A 23,453-nucleotide genomic window follows, 5' to 3' on the forward strand; every position below is an offset into this window, starting at 1 on the left:
GCGACCTCGCATAGTAGCACTTCCAGAAACGGTTCATGGAATCAGAAGTTTGTAAAGCACGACCTTCGACCCCCATCAGGTGCCCACCTCATCTTCCAAGTAGGAGGAGCCGGTGTGGGCAGAGCGCCGTCTCGTCTCTCGCCGTCTCGTCTCTGGAGCGCCGCAACAGCTCCCTCTGCTCCGTACCGCACGAGCCTCCGCTAAAGTTGAACCCTGCCTTTTGTTTTTTAGCTAAGCAGCAAAATAAATAGAGCATAGCGGCGGCATCACAGGGACGATTAAATAAACAGCAGCGCAGGGTTTTAGGAGACACTGTCGTGCTAATCACTCGCCGCGCGGAGAACGCCGCGCGCCGCGCCGCTACAATTAAATCACAGCCATTTATTAAACTGTAAACTGAAGCCTGGGAGAGAGGAGATGGGGATTACTTCCAAATGTGCAACACGGACGCTGAGCAGGCTTCACTGTGTGTGTGTGTGTGTGTGTGTGTGTGTGTGTGTGTGTGAGACTTTAAAAACAGCACAAAGGATATTTGAAATAATAACTGATGCAAAACAGCAGGATTTATTCAGTTCTGCATCACAAACGGTGAGCGAGTCTTTATTCTATAAACCGAAGCTTATCTGTACGTTTGGACGCTGGTGTGTGTGTGTGTGTGTGTGTGTGTGTGTGAGCGTGCGCAGAGTCTGAGGTGTCAAACACACACATTTTACAAGTGTGTGAAGCAGATTTCAGCACTCTGAAGTCACAGTGGACGGTAAATTCTTCCGTCCATCGTCTCTGCTCTTTGAAGCCCAGTTTACAGAATAATTCAGGCGGAGACGGGGAACATTCCCAACGTTCACTTTGGGTTTCGGCGTCTTGCTCAAGGACACTTCAACATGAAGACAGGGGGAGTCAGGGAAACAAACCTACAACCTCCAATGGAGAGATGATGTTCTACCAGCTCAGCCTCTGAATGTCTTTGACAGAAAAAGATCATTTTGAAAACTTGAGTATTTCCCCATTTTTATGAAGTTGGAGCATTTTCAAAAAGTTCCACCTCAGGAGCTTTGTTCAAAGGTTGTTTTCAGCGTCACTGTCGTGTAGACAAGGCCTTAAGCTCCTGTAAGAATACAGACTTTAACATTGTTGTTGAAGTCTGAAAATTCCCAGTTCCAGTGAACGCACCACGCACTGTCACACTGCGTCCGTTTCCCTCGGTGTCCAGAACGTCTCGTCCGTTAAAGAGCTGTCACAAAACTCCTTCTTGGCTTTATTACTCTGACAAGCGACGGCACTCCAGCGCAATTACTCACCAGTCATTCAGATATATATCATTTCCATTATTTGATTGTGTTTGCTTCCAAGCAGATGCAACAAGTGCATAATTACAGCCGTAATTAAGCTGCAGGAAAAAAAAAAAACAAAAAAACAAAACACGAGCGCTGCCACATGAGCACCTTTGAAACAATGAGTGCTCGATTCATTAGCATCTGCTGTAAGCTTATTAATCATCTAACAGGCAATTAGCAAGCTGTTACCATTGGCGGCTGGTATGTAAATATATTCCTGGGTTAATTTCTTCCTCGGATAATAAAGGAAACATTATGAAAATGAGCTTTGCCACTATGTAAATGATCTATGCTGTTAATTGCGCCGCAGTGTTTCGACTTGGACCTGCGAACGGCGGCGTGATGGGCTGGCAGCGGGGTTATGTGCCAGGCTGCCCGGAGGGGGGGGGGGCTGCTGGGCATCACACTGCAGCCTGCATGACAATTTATGGGCTGTTCAGACGCATTTCGCCAGCCCTGCTGTCAAAGAGATAATAAACCTTGGCGAGCAGAGGTGGGCCCAGAGGGGCCGGCCATGTGTGAGAGAGTGGAGGAGTAAAAGCAATATCGAGTGTGTGTGTCTGTGTGTGTGTGTGTGTGTGTGTGTGTGTGTGTGTGTGTGTGTGTGTGTGTGTGTGTGTGTGTGTGTGTGTATCTAGTCCTCACACACTCTGAATGAGCCACTCCATGCTACAACACAAACAGGCCTTACACCCGGGATGGAGCAAAACCACAGCAGCAGCGGGAGGAACTGGGAACTCGCTGCATTTTCCATTAGCAGATGAGCCCTCGCCGCCGAGCGCCGCTAACAGGACGCCGAGCCGTGCCGGGAGGATTTTCTGGCCGAGGCCGCCGCCGAATTCACAGCACAGCGGCACTAATGACGGCCGGCCCGACATCCATCACGGCGGCGTTCATCAAACCCGCGCCGGCAGCCAGCTTCCCTTCGGCCCTCGGTGCTAATCTATGCGGTGCAGGCACGGAGAAGCCATTACAGCTCTGAATACATGATGAGGCTCAGACTAATACCCCCGCTGCCCCCCCGCTGCCCCCCCGCCGGGGGGAGCGCAGAATGAGAGGCAATATAATTGAGGCCAGGAGGCAGATTGTGATCTACTGACATGAAGCTGGGGCTCTTAATCTGACAGCCGTCGACAGACAGCTGGGTGGGCAACAGCCGCAACGCCACGCGCATGGAGGCAACCCGCACGGTGACATTCACACCGCCACACCAGGAACAGCCCCACCCTCCGAGACAACCAGCAAACCCCAGAAACCCCTGAACACCACAAGACCACACTCCAACAACACCTCCACCCCCCAAAAACTCATAAACACCACCACAACATTACGCTCCAACAACACCCCCACCCCGAAACACCCCTGAACACCACCCCAACACCACACCAACACTAAAAACAACACCAAACCCCCCCAACATCACCACAGCCAAACAACAGCCCCACCCCAAACACAACCAACAATCGCCAAAAAACCCTGAACACCAAAACACCACCACACCCCAACAACACGCCCCGACTCCATGACTATTCTCGGTACCGACCGAATTCCGTCAGTTCTACCGAGTATCCATTCACATGAAATCACACAGAACCACGTCTCAGGACTTGAACGCATCCTTGTGACTAAGGGAGTGGAAGAGTTGGCCGTTTTCCGAACATGAACACAGCATCGCAGGCAGAGGAGCATAAAGACGTCAGCAGCCGAGCGTTCAGTCGACAGAGCAGCACGGCTGATAGAGTGCTCTGTAAAGTACGGCGGGAAAACTCCTAATCAGAGGAAGATTCTGGTTAAGAACAAGATTTCTCTCAAGGCTGAGGAGAGCAGCATTTTCAACAGCTTCAGATCTATGGCCACAGCTCCTGCATTCAGCACCGCTAGCACGCTAGCATCGGTTAGCATTTGTCTGCTGCAAGCAACACATCAACATTTATTACCACATGAACACACAAAAGTACTGAAAACTGGTACCGATCCCCAGGTACCGGGTGTTGGTACTGTATCGGGTCAAATGTGAACAGTACCCAATCCCAGCCCCAACACACACACACAAAAAAAAAAAAAAACATAAAACACCCCCCAAGGCCCCTAAACACAACCACCAACCACAACAACCCCCCACCCAAACTAAAAACCACCCCTCCAAACCCTTCAAACCACAAACCCCAACATTAAAGACACCCCAGAGCGCCTCTGATCGACCAATCAAGACTGACTGACTGAGACTGAAACGAAGCTCTCGCCCACCCTGCATGTCAACAACTGTTTCCTCACAAAAGCAACATTTCCCCTTAAAATCGCTGCTCTTCGAATTGAAAAACTGAACTCAGGGGTTTTAAAGAAAGAAGTAAATGAAAGAGAATATGCATGTTTCTTTAGTGTTGCTTCTCCATGTGGTCTGCGGTTCACACATGTTGCTGTCAGTTGTTTGTTTTTTTTTGTCAATTTTCAAATGAGAATGAAAGTGGACAGAACAAAAGTGAACAGCCAGCGAGCACATCCTGTTCCGGCCCTGAAAACAGACCAACAGTCATTTAAACCTGACTAGTAGATTAGTCATTTTGCTGTGAGGTTAGTTTATTTACTCCTGTTAATGCCAAAACTATTGTCCAGGAACGTTTGTGTCGTCAGCGTCCTGCTGATGGTCCAGCTGCATGCAGCAAGCCTTTCCTTTAAGAGCTGCCTCAGAAGGATTGTCCGGAGTCTCACGTGGGAAAGTGACTCCAGCGAGAAGAGAACGAGGTCGAGACAGGACCAGCAGAGAGCTGGACGTCTGCTGTGGAACACGCCGATTCCTCGCCTCTTCGGTCTGCCGCGCCGCCACGTTTGACGCCGAGAGCTCACCTTTGTGTATGTTGGAGGCAGGATGTTCCCCTGCCTGTATCGTACATTAACAGAATAATATTGCTGCATTGCCTGATCTACATGTCTCTTTAGTTATTGCCCCCTGGGGACAAATACATTTTTCATGAATCATTTTTTGAAAAATGAACCAAACAAACCAAACTCCACCAACCCAAACTCCAAGAAATCAAATTTCAGCAAACCAAACTTCTCCAAATCAGAAAAAAACTCAAAACCAAACAAACTCCACCAAACCAAACTTCACCAACCCAAACTCCAACAAACCAAACTCCCCAGTAAACCAAACTCCACCAAACCAGACAAAATCCACCAAGACCAAACTCCACCAAACCAAGCTGCACCAACCCCAACAACCTCACCAGTCCAGATTAAGTCCACCAAACCAAACTCCGTCAAACCCGAAGAACCCCATCATACCAGCCCCGTCCCTCAAACCGATCCTCAGTTTCCTGACGTGAGAACAAAGGAAGAAAAAATGGCTGCGAGACACTGAGGCTGCTGATCAGCTGCACGAAGACAGTGAGAGCACCCAGTGTGAAATCCTTTCATTTCTACATTTCACACACACTGTGGAACTGCTCTGTGAAACACACACAGGCACACACACACACACACACACACACACACACACACACACACACACACACCAAAGCCAATTAGATCACGTCTGTGAGTCACATGCTCGATGGTTTCCTCGCCTAAGTGTTCCCAAACGGCAGCCATGTTTTCCAGGCTGTGATGTGTAGCCCTTGAGGATTTAAATATGCGAGTCTGTGGGGCGTGTCCCCCCACCCCCCACATGTTCCCCCCACGGCGAGCTGATTTACTGAGGCCCGGCGACACGGGGAGGAGACGGCAGATAACGGAGCGAGAACCCGGCGCTGCGCGGCGTCTGAAGCGGGTTGCAGTTGCGGTCCCGAGGCCCCGGTGATTTAAAGAGACGTACTTCAGAGAGCCCCGGTGTCTGGCAGGCAAACGCAGTCACATCACATCACAACCAAAGACATGCAAATAAACGCCGGGCCGGTGGAATCACTGTCTCAAGGTTTCACTTCCCATCCCGGACTCGTCGCGGCGGCCTCTTGGGGTTTACTCTGCACAGCCGCACGTTTGAATATCGTTTAACAGCACGAGCACCTTGAACTGTCAGGTGGAACCAGTGTACAGCGGGAAAAAAAAACCCCCTCTCATATCTAAAAACAGGCTCATTTGCGAAGGAAACTTCGACTACTTCTTTTAAAATCCGGCACGGTGCGATCAATGTGCAGTGTGAGTAACGCCGGGCCCATTAGAGCCAGTCGAACTGCTGCGGGAGGCAGACAAAGAGTGTCATCTATTGTGGGAAACGATTGCTTAATATAGCAGCAGGGGCTTCGAGGAGTGCTTACCGGAGCACAATCCTCTAGAATCAATGGCAACAGTCAGGCGATATTGTTTCAAACGAGGAAAAAGTGCGGCTTCGATAAAAAGCACTCAATATGGGTGTCTGGGCTGCGGAGACGCTGAGTCAGGAGTCAGGAGTGAGTACCGGGAGGGGGGGGGGGGGCTCCATCCACACTGAAGGTCAGTACCAGTGTCCGTACTGGACTCTGGACTCCAGGGTGTCGGTCTTTACACGCTCCACTCATCAACAGTTATCAAAACTACACAGAGAACCAGCGCAGCAGGAAACAATTAACACAGTAATAAAATATATAATATACTGCGGGAAAATTTTGGAAAATTTTTCTATTAAAAAAAAAAAGAAAAAACAAATCAGGAATTAGGAGCACTGGGAACAAAATGTGATAAACCTCCATTTGAGATAATCCAGATGATAGAGCATCTTCCTCCTCTCACATCCAGACAGCCTCATTATAAAAACAACCAACACCACTCACTACTGAAAAGTCGTTCTCTTTTCATGTTTCTGTCATTTCTGTGGAGACGGACATCATTTTCAAAACGTTGTGTGAACATGCAAACTGGAAGGAAAACAGAAAAACGTCATGTTGTTGTCATGTAAAGGGAACCTCAGACGAAGCTGGTTTACAGTTTGTTTTTTTTAAATCAAGAACTGGTACTGAGAACAGCCTCATGTCTTTGGATGATTTGAAGCTTGAACTTTCAGGTCTAAGCTATCAGAGTTCTCTCAGGTCTGCAGACTTCACAGACGAGCCGCCTCAGCCAAAGGAAGCCACATTCCTCCCACAGACCCGGGTTTGACTGTGATCTCCTCGTCCTGGACTCGGCCAGTCCGGCTCCCCTCATCAGTATGTACGCTCCCCTCTTCATCCCCACAGCAACACAGGCGGCGGGATGAAAACCGAGCAGGATCCCTTCATAAAGCGGGGCTGGACGGAGCCTGGCGGAGCCACATTCCCTTCATTCTGGACCTGAGACCTGCTGAGCGCAGAGTCTTCAAAGGCAGGGAACATTCCTGCAGGCCTCCTCAGATCTGAGACCGGACTGGCCTCAGTGCTCCCAGAACACACACACACACTCACACACTCTCACACTCTCTCTCTCACACACACACACACACACTTCCTCTGCAGACTTATCAGAGCACATCAGTTCATTAGTGTGCATCCTGTGTGTCTTTGTTTACCGATGACTTCTCCCCGCAGGTTTCAGTAGTAACTCTCTCTCTCTCACTCACACACACACACACACACACACACACACACACACACACACACACGTGCTGCGGTCACACACTCGTCTACCGGCCTGGAGCTGCAGTAAAGCGTGCAGATGATTCTGGAAGAGATTGTTGAAGCAGATGGAGGCGGGGCAGCGGGCCAAAGTGATCGTGAAGTGACCTGAAAGACGACGCTATTTGAGACGGAGGACTTCTTCCCGGCGGCGGCGGCGGCGGCGGCCTCGCTCCCTCCGAGGCCTCCCAGCGCCTCGGTCCATTCCCGTCAGGTAAGAACACAACCCTGAATGTCATCGGAGTCGCTTCCCGCCCGCTCAGCGGATCAGTGGCGTCTGAGCGACTAACGTTTGAGACGATCCAGGGCGGGACGGTAGCCGACAGCTACGAGGACCAGAGCCGCCAGACAGCGCCGCCAACAACGCATTAGCCCTGTTGCTTTGTTTACCTCCGGGCTCAGCTTCGCTAGAGGCTACTATAAATTAGCATTAGCCAGTGTGGCGATACACAATTAAGCGCAGTCTGCACGGTGCGACAGGCGGATCAACGGCGTGCAAAGTCATGCTAATTGGCTTAGCGCTAAGCCTGTTTGAAGTGCACTAGGTAGCGGCGCTTGCTTACCACTGATACACAGATCTGGCCTCATCAAAGGGACGGCGGGCGGCCTAACCGTCGCTTTAGTCACACACCGCCGATTGATTTATTCAGGAGCCGCGCTCCGCAGTTGATTACCGAGGTTTTTCCCGACGAGGCCGGGAGAGCGAGGCGGGCGCCGGCGTCTGGAGCTGAATGAGCAATGAGCTTCTCCGAATCCGCTCAGCTCCTCGGCCAGCCATCATCAGCCGGCTCACCTCCAGTTAACCACCGGACCCTGAAACACTCATTTCAGGCAAACCGGTCGGTTTGCGACCGATCACTTCTGGTAGAGGAGAACCGGTCACCACTACTGCTGGACCCTTTACGGGAAAGTAATGGTGTCCATCACAGGACACCAGCTCTCACAGGGACGCCATGTGGGGATTAACAGCTGTCTGGGGTCAAAATCACCTTTAATTTAATCAGTTGAAAGAAGATAGAGTACAATCTGTGCAGATTCCTCTGCGGTCGACCGCTGGACGCACACTGCCGAACAGCAAGAAGAAACAAAAATGGACGCTGAATTTGAAGAACGCTTTGAAATGGAGCGCAGAGAGAAGCTGTGGGAGATGCTGTGGATTTCGAGGATATGCAGGGATGCTGGTTTGATTGTGAATGTGTTTGCGTGCATGGAACGTTTTAGCAAAGGTTTGACGGTTCCAACGCGGTCTGCAGAAGCACAAAGCAGAAAGCAGGGAAGAACCATCAAACTGCTGTTTTCACAAGGCTGCATTCTCTGCATTCTGCGTTTTAAAAAAACCTTTCTTTCCACTTTCCAACCACTTACACGGAGACGAGCATTTTCAAAAACTTCCATTCTCCCCCGTTTACGTAGAGACGGAGTGTTTTCAAAAAGTGGCAAAGCTCGGTTCTTGTGAAGGGACCCTCAAACTGCTACGTGAGTTCTCTATTTCAACCAGAAAACGTTGCGTAAACATCTGCTCTGACGCTGGACGTTGTTGAAAGACAAAGTCCACACTTGAGAAAAGACCTTGTGAAAGCAGTGAAACTGACAGATTTCAGTAAAGTAACTTCCACTGGTGTTCATCTGTCTGAACTTCTTTTTGTGGGATTCAGAGGAATTAAAAAGCTTCTGCCGGTCTGCCGGTACGCTCAGTCCTGACCGGAATCGTCGTTAAGGCGTTTGGACCCTCCTCTGTGTTTCCAGTCTCTTCCTGTCGGAGGCCATGTTTGTCTGCAGGAGACGGCGGCTGCAGGTGTGAATCTTGGATAAGAAAGTCCTTCTTGATCTTCCCCTCCTGTCTGCCAGCATCCTCACGCCGCCTCTCTCTCCAGGAACGAGTTAGTATTCCTGCAGCGCTTCAATCCCCACGCCGCTCGTTGGGTCAGAGAAATCAAAGCGCTGCACATCTGAGAAATATCAGAGAGGGACGCATAGATTAGCGCCCACGGGTTGCACCGCTAATTAAAGAATGAGAGGGAAAATGGTGCTGGGCCGCTCTCCGAGGAGACACTGCTGTCAAGTGATTGGCTTCGGGTGATCAATACGCTCCCGGTGTGGGGAGGCAGCGGGAGCACACTTCCTCCGCTCAATACTGAGCAACAAACGTGTTCCACTGTGAAGGAACATTGGGACGGAAATAATCCGGAATGACAGGAAGGAGCATGTGCTGCACTCTACAAGTAATCTGTAGACTTCAGGAAGCTCAGGTCGGATTATTGACTGCAGTTTGTTGTACATGTGAAGAGGATCCTCACTGAGGTGACCTTCAGAGCAAGACGAAACTGTTCTGGTCCAAATGTGAAACTGACTGAAGGATTCGGTGTGAAAGGAAACGTTGCATGTCTGCAACGACCAGAGGGAGAATGCGTTGTAGATTCGGTGTGTCCTTAAACGCCTCATTCTTCATGCTCAGAGCCGGACTCGGGCCATGCTGGGCGTGGACAGAGGTAAATCATGTGATAGCTGGTCGATACGAGCACAAAGACACCCCATCACTCCACGAAATGGACTGGATTTGCACCGAGCGCGGAAACAGGTTCAGGGCTCGTTCCCGGATGACCGTGGATCACCACGTATGCGACCAGGAACCAAGAGGCCGCAATGCCGCATGGTGATCCGCTGCACGGCAATAGTAAACAGCTCTTCCGCACGAGAGCAGTGGTCTACAATAAGAACATGTCCTCCTGCAGAGTGCCAGGACTCCCAGTTCACATTCTCCCGGTCCTGGTCCGGGTCCGGGTCTAGGTCCATATTCTCCTGTTAGCTGTTCGCCTTTAGCGTATTAGCTTAGCCACGAGCATCAGTTAGCTGCTTGATGTATGCTGGTCCTGCTGAGCTATGAATCCCTCCAGTTCTCTGCAAACAGGACGGATCGAGGCATTTCCGTCCTGAAATATAACGATTTGTCCATTTGTGTCCTGGATAGCAAAAACAATTTTAACTACGTTTTTTTTCGGAAAGAAGTCACATGTTAAAGGACATTATGAGATTATCGTTATCGAATTTTTTCTAAAAATCAAGTTTTTTTTTTCTTTTTTTTTGGCACGCATCTGCTACACACACGATGCTGACGTTTCCATCACACACTGTGACATTAGTCTCCATCTCCCCAGAATTTCTCCAAATCTACACTTTTACTTTGGCTTTTGGTGATTTGCAGCTGGGCTTGGTGTAAACTAAAGCCCCTTTCACACTGGCCAAAAAACCCATTTAAACCCGCTAAAAAGGGTTTAATCGGCATTTCCACCCGGGCCGTTCGACCCTGCAAGCGACCCAGGGTTTTAACGGCTCGACTTCTATTAGCTTTTAGTGGGGGGGGGCGAAAGGGAGCGTGAAAGGCAGACTCACGTCGACACGGTAATTTAGGTGATGACGTCGCCGTAGCGTGGCTATGTTAGCGTGGCGATGTTAGCGTGGCTATGTTGGCGCGCTTGTTGTTGTTTTTATACACAGCATGAGATCTCCTTCGTCAAGATGACACAGTATTGGCAGGACAGCGAGACCAGAGAGTTTCTCCTCATCCGTGAGGAGGAGATTTGTCGACAGGCAACGGGGACTGAGCTCTAGTCCATTTTTTACTTTTGCTTTGCTCCGTCGCACGGATGATGTCATCAACGTGGGACACAATCAGCGCGGGAAAACGCAGCGACGCGGCTCGCCGGCAGGCGGTTAAACCCGGGTCTGCAGGCGGCGTGAAAGGAGGCAAAAGCCGATTGTTAGCGGGTCGAAAACACAGGTCGACCCGCTAGCGGCAGTGGGAAAGGGGTATAAAGGCCTAAAGGAGCTGAAATGTCACCGTCTTCACTCCTTGCAGTGTGAACGCCGTCTGCACGACGTGGCTCTTTTCCCTCCCGGTTGACTGCGTGTTGACTCATCACCCTGGTACGTCTTGGCGGTGAACCGGACCGGCTGCTGGTCTCGGCGCTCCTCCGGTCCACAGACGTGTTTCCAGACCAGCGGTCATCCAGTCTGAGCCCAGCTGACTCCTCCTCACCTCTGCCCTCCATTTATCCCACAATCCCCTGCTGTGGTTGGGGAACGTGTCCTCGGGGACGCCGCCGCGCTCCCCTGGGAACCGGCCCTGATATAACCCCGCTGCTTCACCCTTTGGTTAGCATGTGAGGAGCGGCGCCGCGGGATTAGAGCCAGGGATCGAACGCAGACGCATTTCCGAGAGAGAGTGCCTGCTGTGTTTTCTGTGGAGAGGCCACCCTTCGTTTGCTGCCTAACAGCCGAATTCCACCGCCGTGTTCGAATCCCCCAGAGAGCCGTCTGTGGTTCCTTCACAACACGCCGGCACCGCCCGGTATTGGCCTTTTCACAGAAAGCGCTTCACCTCCCGGCCACAGCTCGCAACACTCGGGTTTTTCACCCTGTTCCTTCTACTTCTCTCTGCCAGGAATAACCTTCAACTAACCTTTAACCACCCTGAATAATTGAAATCCTATTTTCATATCAATGGAGGAGTCAAGCCAGCCAATTATCTTTTATCTGTGTACTTTGCTGTCGGAGCAAAGCATAATAAAGCCTTCCCAGGGGAGAGGGGATGTGAGGGAGGGGGGTAAAATAACAAGGCAGAGACAGTAAAGCCACAGGCCATAAGGCAGCGGTGTCAAACATGAGGCCTGTGGGCCGCAATTGGCCCTGGAGAGGTTTCAGTACAGCCGCACACCACAGAAGAAGAAAAACTCAGTTTCTCAGTGAGCTGCTGTTCCTGATGGGTCCACCTGGCGGCAGTAAAACTTACAGACATGACAGAAAACTGAGACCGAGGCCTCGTCTACACGACGACGCTTTTAGTTAAATCACGTCGTTTTAACGTTTATGTTTACATGACAACATTCTGAAAATGATGATTTATGTAGAAATAGCAGGAATACTGAAAATGGCGGCATTAGCATGCCGGGCCACGAGGTGGCGCTGCTGATCGTTTTAGTCATGAAACCCTGGAGATCAGTGGAAACCCTGGAAGCCTTTCTGAAACCAGACCGGTGCCTTTTCGCTTCAACCGTCGGTCGAGCTTCCCTCTGGTTCCCTCCGTCATCTGAAAACCTGATCCCACCCCGTTACATCGAAGCCCGGGATTCTTTCTTCACGTCCCTGATGCGACAAGGGGACCACAGGTTGGGAACCACCGTGACAGATGAGCGGCGCTCGGCGGAGGAAGGCGGCAAAGCGAGGAGGCAGAGGGAGCAAGCGAGCGCACGGCGGAGAGCGTGCACGTGTGTGAAGCTATCAGTTGGGCTCTAATGAAGAGAATGAATAATTCACTAACGAGCGGCGGATCTGTCACGCGCTGAAACGTCGTTTACGTCCAGGAAGTGGCGCCGCGCTGCGCGCCTGGCTCGCCGGCCGCTGGAACACACGCAAGATAAACATGACAAATTGGCAGTTCAATTAGACCTCGGGGTCGGCTGCTTCCCCGGTGCGTGGCCGACAGCTCCATTCGGCGACACGCTCCGCCCGGGCCGAGGCCCCCCCACCCCCCACCCCCCCCGTTAAAGCTCATTTGTGTGACAGTGATATAGCGGCGTGGCGTCGACGGGTGCATCCCAGGGAAGGGAGGAAAAAAACTGTGAGGAAGAAATTCCCGGTGGTACTCATTAAAATTCAGCAGTACAGCAGCAACACCCCCATCACTTTGCCCCCCCCCCCCCCCCACCCACCCCACCCCACCCTCCTCCGTCTGTTCCCACTGCCGTCGTCTCGCCTTGTTGCCTCCCTGCATGCCTCCCCGGATTCTCCATGATCATTTTGATGAATTCATAAAACTTGCTGCATTCTTGATTGAGATGGAGCGGAGGAGACAACAAGAGAGATGGAGAGAAGAAAAGCAATATCCACAAGCAGGGGGTGGGTGGAGGAGGGGGAGGGTGGAGGAGAAGTGGATGTGTTTGGGAGTGATGGGATGCAGGGATAACAAGAGAGAGAGGATGAGGATGAGGACGAGGGGTAGCAGCTACAGGCTCTGCAATATTAATCTGCAGAGCGGAGATAAAGGGAGCAGGTGAGCAGGATTTCCTCCGGCCGGGACTGAATCCAGGCCACGTTATTGAAAGTGCTGCCATGTCTGAACCCGGGCCAAACTTCCTCGACTGTTCCACCAAATCCCCGAGCAGCCCGGAGGCAGAGCGCATAACACCGGGGATCAGATCACACGGGGGGACGCCGCTGTTCGCCAGAGCCGGGCTGAGGAAGGATGCGGCGCTCAGCCTTCGGGAAAGGGGGGGGCGGGGTTTCGAGGCTCCGTCCATCCGTCTTCCAAACTGCTTCATCCGACTCGGGGTCAGCGGGTGCTGGATCTGATCCCGGCTAACGGAAAAGGCTGAAGGCGGGTTACATCTGCTAAGAGAACACAGATCCACGTTCACAGACCCCGCCTTCAGGCCGAGGTTCAAGAGGAAAGGCTTCGTTTTGAAGTTTCAGCTTCAAAAAAGTTTCATATCATGAAAACTATATAGCTGAGCATGAGCTCTGATGACGTTGATGGAAAGTGGATTTTCTGATGTGTTTGATCTGCAGAATGTGAACTTCCAAATGTCACAAAAACCTGATTTCATTGGACGCACACCACAAGGGTCGGTCGGTCGGTCGGTAGGTAGGTTTGTTCGGTCAGTCAGTAGGTTCGGTAGGTCAGTCACTGGGTAGGTTCTGTAGCTTTGGTCATTCAGTAGGTTTGGTAGGTTTGGTCGGTCTGTAGGTTCGGTAGGTCAGTTGGTAGGTAGGTTCAGTCGGTCGGTAGGTTTGGTTGGTAGGTAGGTTCGGTTGGTCAGTAGATATGGTAGGTTCGGTCAGTCGGTAGGTAGGTTTGGTCAGTTGGTAGGTAGGTTCTGTTGTTCAGTAGGTTTGGTAGGTAGGTAGGTTCGGTTGGTCTGTAGATATGGTAGGTTCGGTCAGTCGGTAGGCAGGTTTGGTCATTAGGTAGGTTTAGTCAGTCAGTAGATTTGGTAGGTACGGTCGGTTGGTAGGTAGATTCTGTGATTCAGTAGGTTTGGTAGGTAGGCTGGTCAATAGATTCAGTAGGTTCACTCGGTCGGTAGGTAGGTTTGGTCCGTTAGTAGGTTCAGTAGGTCGGTCGGAAAGTAGGTTCGGTCCAAACGTCCGGTTGTTAAAATACTAGTTAGAAAATCATCAGAATTATTGTGATGATAGAGATCGCCTCAACCAATCACATGGCCAGAACACAGTCATGTGAAGTTAGCATACAGCGCAATAGCAGCTAGTCGTAACACGTGCAAAGGCTTGTGCTGCTGTGAGCCTCAGCAGTCCGGTAACCACAGCGCTCCACCATGCGCTCCACCGTCCAGGAAGCAGAGACTGTGTTATGTCTGTGTTTTAAATGCATTGCCATTTGCATGGCCCCCTTCAACCCCACCGCTCACGCGGGTCTGAGCGATCGCTGGGCTTCCTCCCAGTCGCCCTGTGACGGAGGGTTGACCTGTCCAAGTGGAACCTTCCTCCGCCCTCACATAAGCGGTTGTAGGGATGGACAGATTAGTCTTTTAGCCGGTAAAGGAACGTGTTCAGGTGACATCTGAGTCTGAATCCTGGAGGATTTTCTGCTGAACCGGATCCTGGGAAAGACACGGGAAGCGCAGGGAACTGTAAAGCCGTGTGAGATCTGCTCTCTCTACACGGGAGATTTACTGTATGTATTCTACAGCTGACCGCAGTTAAACGCCGGGGTGAGCCGGCGGCCCCGCGGTAACCTGAACGAGAACGACGGCGGGCCAGAGGCACGTTTAGCCGCCGGGCTGCCGGCATTCGGCGAGCGTGAGGCGGCTCGGCCTGACAGACGCTGACTGAGGGGAAAACAGTCCAATGTCTCCCGGCTGTAAATAATACAGCTGCTGCAGAGTCCGGGCAGCCTGAGAGCCTGAAAATTCAATATCAGCACTGTGGAGCGCACGTGATGCCTGCATTAACACAGCTGGATTTACGGCATCTAAACTCTTAAACTTCTAAACTCTGACTTTAATGTAAAGTCAGGACATTCAGGAAACCTTCCTGTCTGAAGACGGCTTTTAAAAAGAAGGCGGAGCTTCGGGAAATCCCATTCCTGTCTCTTTGCACCAGTCCTTTCCTCCAACAGTCCAGAAACACCCACTTGAAGGGAACCAACCATTTCCCCTGTGCTAGCAGCCTAGCATCACTCTCAGCAATGACGACAAACAGCAGCTCCTCGGTGCAGGAATGGATGATCGCTCATGAAGCAGCTGCTTCAACCAGGGCCGGAGCGCTGGACATCAGTAACAGGACGTTTGCAGGGACGTTTAATTCATGTTTAAACACAAATTAAGCTCAAAACCAATTTAAAATGACCATCTAACCTGAAAAATTTGTTTGGCATTAAGTTTAAATCCGAATAACCCGGCCAGTTTGTTCTCCTTCAGGAGAGAATTATATGTAAATTTGGCGACTTTATTCCGGTCGTTCTGCTCGTTTGTGGCGATGACGAAATCTTCCAAGATGGCGGTCCGCGGTTCCACTCGTACGGCGACGCTTTATTGAAAGGAGCTTTAGAAGAAATGGATACAAATGAAAAGAGGGGATGGACTTGAGTAGCAGCAAAGTTCATCGAGACAGAAAGAGAAATCTCCACCAGCATGCTTTGTTCACTTCTGGTAGACGTCACCACATCACGGCCGCCCCGTCCAATCAGAACGCCTCACAGCCCACAGCGTTAAAGAGGATTTGATCCTTTTGTTTATCCCTATGTAAACACCACGCTCTGGAATAGAATTCTGAATTACTTAATTCAGAATAAACCAATTCCGAATTGAAAACACCTTGGAGCCACACTCAGCGGACATTTAGGCCTCGACAGACAACGATTCAAGTGAAAACGCCTCGTTTTTACATTACGGTTCGTAGTTCTGGAGTCTGCAGTTCAGGAGAGAAGCAGCACATCACTGAACACTGAAGCCAAGCTTGAGTAGTTATTAAGTATTTATTATTAGTTAGCAGTTATTAAATCAGTAGCCTGATCTGAGTTTGGGAAGTAAAAACTATTACAAGAAAAAACATCATTGTGTTTAACACTGAGGACACAAAGCAGCTCCTCATTCCCCACGTTACACACACACACACACACACACACACACACACACACACACACAGCTGAAGACACATTATCTCCATCTCTGGTCGTTTTTCAGCCTTGGAATTACACACATGGACTAATTGACCAACAGGCTGGTGCAGAATCTCTCCCCAGAGGAGGAGCAGGGAGGCTGGAGGAGGCTGGAGGAGGCTGGAGGAGGCTGGAGGAGGTGCGGGGAGGCGTGGGGAGCCTGGTTAGGCACCGTCACAAAGGGAGAGGACTTAATGATGTGTTGAACATCAAAACACTGCAGACCCTAATAATCCCAGGAAGCCTCTGCCGTGTTTTCCAGAGCAGAGAGCTGCTAAAACACACTGTCTATATTTCTTTGGAGAAACACAATTAGACGATTACACTAAAAAGTATAAATATCATTAAGACATATTCAGAGCTAATTAATTTAGAGGACGCAGCACTCTCATGTGGGGAAGGAGATGGAAAATACAGAAAATACAGAAATAACAGCGGCGGCGAATGTTGCATTCAATTTTCTTTTTGTTAATTTGCAGACTCCCCGCTGGGAGAGGTAAAATAACCCCCAGTCAGGCTTTCTTCCTTTGCTGTTAATAATAAGAGAGTTGCTTTTCCAGACTAGGCAAACACAGAGCCTCATTAGCATAGCTCAGGATGTGCGTCGCTGCAGAAAAAAAAGGCTAAAATGTCCTTAAAAGCCGCAGCAGCTTTGCTTTAGTTTTGTTTCCCCTTCATATTCCTCTCTTCTTCTTCTTCTTTTTCTTCTTAACATTAATGTGCTAATGAGTTGTCAGAGGCAGTTCTGGGTTTTGGCACAGGGTGGAACACACACAGCCCCCCCCCCCCCCCCCCCCCCCGGGGTGGAGGAGGCCCGGGCTTTTCTCTGGTGACAGATCTGCTCCCTGCGGATTTGAACCGCACCTCCTGCCGCTCTTCAAGGTGACAGACGCTCCAACCCGCTTCGCCGCCTCGAGCGAGCCTCGACGTCTCTGCAGCACAAAGCAGGAACCATTTGCACCCATCAAACTTCGTCTCATCTCTAGGAACTAGAGCCGGGAACGGGCTGCAGGGACGAGGACCTGGAGGGGTCTGGAGGGGCCTGGAAGGACCCTGGAGGGATCATGGAGGGAACCGGGTCCTCTGGAGACCCCTGTGCCCTGCCATGGGGAGGACACCTGTGCGCTTGGCTTGTACAGATCTGTTCCAACACGTCAGAAGAATTTCACTGTCAACGATGAAACCGACGATTCAGCAGAAGAGACCAGGAGAACTGGGCCCCGTTTACACGACGTCTTCATGGGAAAACAGAAAACTTCAGCCGCTGTTTGAGTTTCTGTTAGACAACGACGACGTCAGAGTCAGCAGTCTTGGTCACATGACCAACACTTCAAGTCTTGGCGTGGGCTCCGTCCCAGACCCTTCAAGTCCTGGTCTTGGGATGTTCTGTTCTTGGTCTGACTCGGTCTGGAGTTTGGTGGTCTTGAGTAGAACTAAGCAGCAACCTCCGCTCATAAAGCATGAAGATAATGCAGAAGTGCAAAAAAAAAACCCCTGTAATTGCAGGGAAATTCCATCAGGGGGCGATGATGTTGGTTTCAAAAAGAGCCCCGGTCTCATTGGAACCCATTTAAAAATGGCGATTTTCAGAGTGCAAATAAACATGTAAAGCGCCCGGTTTCAGAACAGGCTCTGGTCTCTGGCTTCACCAGACTCTGATTTTCACTTAAATCATCTTTCGATTTTATATTACGAGTTAAAGTTTTGCATTGAAAAGTTTTGCAGCCATTTCTGTCCATGTGATGCGGTCACGTGACAGGCTGGACCAATCACATTTACATCTGGTTTCAAATGTTCAGAATGGAGGCGTCCTGCTGGACTGGCTGGAGTCTTCAGAACGGGATTTGGGAACGCTGTGAGGGACGTCACGAAAGCTTTATCCATTTTATTTACACTCTATGAGTAGAACACTACGCTCCACACAGCAGTAATAATTTACAGTAAATGTTGTGAGATAATTCTAAACTAAATAAGTAAATCATCTCAGTACATCCATGTTGTATGTTGACAGTAAATCAATAAGGCAGATGATTAATCGAGATTTTTCTCATTTACCTGTTGTCCCTCCATGAAGGCAGTACATCAGGACGACCTTTGGGTATTTGACACTAAAAATATTGGATGTTTGAAGTTTGGAAGCAAAGGTTTCAAATGACCGAGTGACAAAAGGCGGGTTCTAACACAGTGAACCGATCACACAGCGCCTCCTACTGTTCACCAGACAAACGGAGACTCCAGTAAATGGTTGAACAGAGACAGGAACAAACCCTCTTGTCTATTTGCAGGTTTGCACGTCTCAGACTTTGAGGTAAGTGTTGAAGAAAAACTCCGTTCACCTTGAAATGAGACGCGTTTAAGTGCTAAATGGAGCGGGATGACAGCAGCACGGCGCTGAGGCCGTGTTACCGCTCTTCAAGACGTATGAAAGCATCCGTCGTTTCCCTCATCCGTCGCATCCAATCAAGGAGAAACAGCAGCAGGAGCCGGGAGAGGACTCCTCTCTCTCTCCACCTCGGGCGAGTCGCAGCCAGTTAGCGCCTCAGCCCGACGTGTTCATAATTCAGACGGCAGCGCTGTCTGCGGCGCTGACGCTCCATGCATTATTCAGCACAACCCTCGGCGCCGGCAAACAGACAAACACGGCGCCGCTACGGCGGCACCAAGGCAAACAGACAACAATCAAAGCGCCGCGCATTAATTGCTTAATTAGGAGACAAAACAAATGGAAAGTTGACAGAGAGGGAGCAGCCGCTTCACCCCGGCAGACACAGATCTGCTTCTCAACCTCCACCCGTTTACTCTTCACTCCACCTGGACCGCCTGGACAGGTGAGACAGACGGCGAGGACCAGGCTCAGCACCCGGAGACGCTACGCTGGTAGAGCAGTGTGGATCGGCAGGGATCCATGGAGCACAACGCTGGCTTACATCCCCCGAATCGAGACAAACCCGCCAGATGAACCCGGAAAAAAAACCCAAACCAAATCAACCCCACCAGACAAACCCCACCAAATAAAGTAGGGATGCACGATAATTATCAGTCCGATAAATTATCGGCCGATTTGGGGCAAAAATTACATCATTTTTAACGATCCGATAAATTAATTTAATCCGATAAATTAAACCGATAAATTAATGGGTTCAGTAAAATTGCTTGTCGGCGTGCTGCACCTTAAACTTCTTTAACTTCTGGCTCGAGGAGACGGCAGCTTTGTTCTGCGGGTTCATTGCTGCCCTGCATCTTGACTGCTAAGGAGAAGGGTTTTTGTACCCCACCGTAGCTTCCAAATGCTGCTACAGTCAGTGTTGCCTTCAAGTTGACTCGAGGACGCGAATGCAGCTGACAACGAGCGGCGCAGTGTGGCGGCTTTTCAAAATGGAACCTACTGTTGGCTGTAGGCTGTGTCGGACAAAGCTGGTTTACAACAGCAGCATGGGATCTAGGAGAGATCAGCCGCCACGGAAACACCCCAATAAGCTGGAGGGCATCGATGCTAATGCTAGCTAGTGAGCTAACACTAGCTCGCAAGCTAGCGTTAGAGGTTCACAAGCTAGCATGAGGGATTTTATATAAAAAATTAAAGAAATGTGGCAAGACGCTTAGTGAACATATCATCAAGTTAACGGCTGAAATGGCCCTTTTGTCTGATAACTAGTGGAACGTCTTTGATTTAATGAAATTATGAGATACTGTATTTCAATGGCGACAGAGCCCTCTAGTGGTCATATAGCACAACTGCAATAGAAAAAGACAAAACTATGACTTCACGTGTAGAAAATAATGGTAAAAGTTGACACGCCTAGTTTTTAGATTTGAGGTTGACATGTCAATGCATTTAATTTATTTCATAGTTGAAAAAATATTTCACTTCATTTTTTGGCAGACAAACAAGTCACAGTTCTGTGAAACCCTTTTCTTAAAGGATGCAGTTTTTGGTTTAGTTGGGATTTGATTATATTTAATACACTGAGTTTTGAGAAGTTTGACAGCCTGTGTAAATTACAGGAGATTTTATTTTGATTTATTTTTGTTTGGAAAAAATATACTGTTACTCATTGTAACTGTTCGATATTTTTGAAAAAAATAAATGAACATGTGAAAAGTCTGTACTGTTGTTTGCTGTTATACTGTTGTTTGCTGTTATAGTCAGGCCAGAGCTACTAAAGTATTACTTTTTTCATCTCTGCATCTTCAATGTTTTCATTCTCCTTGGTACATAATCTTCAGATTATTTTAAGATTATACTGAATATAAACATCTGAACTTATCGGTTATCGGTAGCGGTATCGGTAGCGGTATCGGCCATGAGAAGCAGTTAATTATCGTGCATCCCTAAAATAAAGCCCACCAACTCAACCCAGGGTTTTCCCCATAAAACTTGCTAAGCCTGGTGGTTGGACTGCTAACGAAGCCCACTGTGTTTATGGAAAAAAAATAAAAAGTTAAAAGTTGACAGAAATTTTTAAATTATGACTACTTTGTTATAACTACTTTGTGTTATTGTCAGCATTTATTAACATTACTTAAATGCAGAGTCTTACAGAGAGCCACAATCTTAAAATAAAGTTTTAACAAACACAAAAAATTAAATTAAAATAAATATCAAATGTTTTCACCTAAGTTAAATCCTAGTGAATCTTAAAACAAGACATTGCTGTTCACATTTAAAGGTAAAATAAATTAACAAAAATAAAAAAGTGCAAACATGATCAAGGTGTAAAAACAGGGACTCAGAGGCTGAAGAGGTATCTGCTGGACTGTGTGACCTCGTCTACTTTTTGAATGAAAAACTAAAGAAAAATTACTGAAAAATTATTAGATTGCTTACAGTTATTAATATTCTTATGTTCTTTAAGTATTTGTTGTTTATATGGAGTTCACAGCAGTGCAGAAGTCCAGCAGTACCTCCTTCAGTCCAGCAGGGGGCGCAGTGTTACTGTTAGATGTATAGTGCAGTGTGAAGCACTTAGAAGAAGAATGTGTATGAATGGAATCCTCCAGACTGAAGAAGCATGTTGTTCGTGGCGGTTCATTAAACAGAAGCACCGCAGTCCCACCGTTTGGACAGTGAATCATTCTGAGGATAGAACACGAACCATTTTGGATTAAATCCGCTAGTTCGATGTTTCCCATCGCGACTCGCAGAAGGCTGCTCTGACGACGTGCTAACAGCCATGCTAACTCGCATCGGCTCTGCCTCATCAACGGGCCGCGGCTCTCTGATGAAAGTACACCTCTGACCCCCTGTGTGTTCACGTATCGACCAGAAGGTGTCGCCATTGCAACCGTATCACCAGATACCATTAAAAGCTCTAGAGACCGTCTTTGGTATCGCTGTTTTTTTTTTGCTGTTTTGCGAAGGCCTGTTTCACTACAAACCTCTTACATAATGACAGTTTCAGATCCTGCTGTTTGTACTGACTTGAAATGAACTTCTCCAGACAAGGATGCGGGATTACACATGAGTGCAGAAAACTGTGGACACTTCAGCTGATAGACGAGACAAAGTCCTCCATGTGGAATCAAAAGAGGTTTTAACACACATCAGCTCAGACTGAACCTCTGGACCGAGTCTGACACATGGTACTGGTTAGCATGTCAGTCGCTACATCCCTGAGATGACGCCACGCTCCACACTGCCACCACAGGCCACCAGTGGTATTACAATTTGTGACACAACAAAGACTTAATGTCCATCTTTTTGTATTTTTTCTTGACAATACTGTCGTAAATGTCGAACCACTTTCCTGCTCTGTAAACAAAATGAAGCTTACGATGACAATGACTGCAATTACACATTTAATATTGCAACGGTAAGTTCAGGCTGCTTCAGACCACAAGGAAACACACAACCTTTCACGCTGCATTTGCCGTCCTTTCAGTGGGGCCAAAAAAAAAAAAAAAAACCTTCTGGGTTTAACATAACCTGTCTGATGAAGGGTGGAAGAGACCAACTGAGGAGTGGCTGCAGAGCCACCAGGCGGTCACTGAACACACACACACACTTACAGCTCCCGCCTCTCCGGATGTGTTGTTGTTGATACATGCGAAGGACAAAAACACACACTTGCACGCCACACACTGAGTGGCAAAAGCTTCAAGAGACAGGAAAAGAAAGAAAGGAGGAGACACTTGTTCTAAAGACACACTGATTTATATTCCAAAGTGCTGGTGTCAGATCCCGCCATGTAAAAGGGTTTCTATTACTAATAAATGAACACACGATAAAAAAGAAGATTCCCTTCAAATCTGCCGCTGTTGCGTGAATCTTTTATGCAAATGGAATTTCAAATGAGGAGGAGCCATCTTCAGAGACCTTGACTGTTTTTCCACAGCCCTCCATTAAAATTTATGCCACCGCTGATTTATAAATTTTATTAATGGCGTGCTGCGGAGGAGAAGAGGAAGTCAAAGTGATGAAACAGCCCGGGCGCCGCCGTCCCTCCGTCCCATGGCTGGTCCGGCGGCTCCCTCGTCACTCTCCCTCGCTTTCATGCTCCCTCCTCCTGCTTCTCCCCCCCGACTCCTCCGCGGTGGCTCATAGTGATTTTATAATTGGGCTCCACTCATTGTTATTCAAAACCCTGTAGAACCAATTAGTGGCAGACCTCCCGACCTCCAGTTGCTATGTAATGGTGCTAACTAAAGACTCTAAGTGAGGCAGCCGAGAGCAGAGGTCCGGATTTTCTTTAGTTCCTGATTAATAATTCTGTCAACCGTATCACATGCAGACATTAAACAGCATGGCTAGTTTGAAGCTCCCTCTCCTTTTTTTTAGGCGTTCTGTTTCTTTTTACTGCCTCTTATTAATCTTTAAAGATGGCCTGGATCCTCCCTGCCTGCTCTCTTGTCAGATAAATGTTGAAATAAAAGGATAATGAGACTTTGCAGGGAACCTGGAGCCGTCAGTGAGGGGCTACAAAGTGACCTCTGTCTCACCAAGTGAGACGTTTCCTGCCAGGAGAAGGTTTTTCTTCTTGTTGTGGGGATTTTTGGAAGCTGTCCTCGTCGTTTATCACAGGAAACAGGAGCTTTAGATGATCCCGATCACAGACATTCCTCATATAATCCAGGACCAACGCAACATTTTTCATACTGTTCTCAGGAGAACTCAGGTCAGAAAAAATTGGGCTCCATCAGTCAGAGGGAGGAAGATGCTCTATAATCTGAGGTTAGATGAGGAAGATGCTCTATAATCTGGATGAGGGATGAGGAAGATGCTGATCTCCTAATTTACCGGACCTGTCAGGTTTCCCGTTGCTCTGTGGTGAAAATGAGCTCAGCAGCTGAGCTTCCAGCTCTCAGACTGATAAGAAAACAGGTCAGCGACGGCTGCCGGTGACTGGATTCCTTGATGCTTATCTCCAGAGACATTTCCTCAAA

At 49.0% G+C, this 23,453-nt stretch overlaps 1 long non-coding RNA gene across 1 annotated transcript; it reads left to right on the plus strand.

Annotated features, from left to right (window-relative positions):
* Positions 1–3,110: 3,110 nt before the first annotated feature.
* LOC115406028 (uncharacterized) lies at positions 3,111–23,293 on the plus strand. Its single transcript, XR_003933487.1, has 3 exons — positions 3,111–3,123; positions 5,527–5,537; positions 23,215–23,293. It is a non-coding gene; the product is annotated as an uncharacterized LOC115406028 (long non-coding RNA).
* The last annotated feature ends 160 nt before the right edge of the window (positions 23,294–23,453 follow it).

This window comes from Salarias fasciatus, chromosome 1 (assembly GCF_902148845.1).
Source record: "Salarias fasciatus chromosome 1, fSalaFa1.1, whole genome shotgun sequence".
In the NCBI taxonomy this organism is placed as follows: Eukaryota; Metazoa; Chordata; class Actinopteri; order Blenniiformes; family Blenniidae; genus Salarias; species Salarias fasciatus.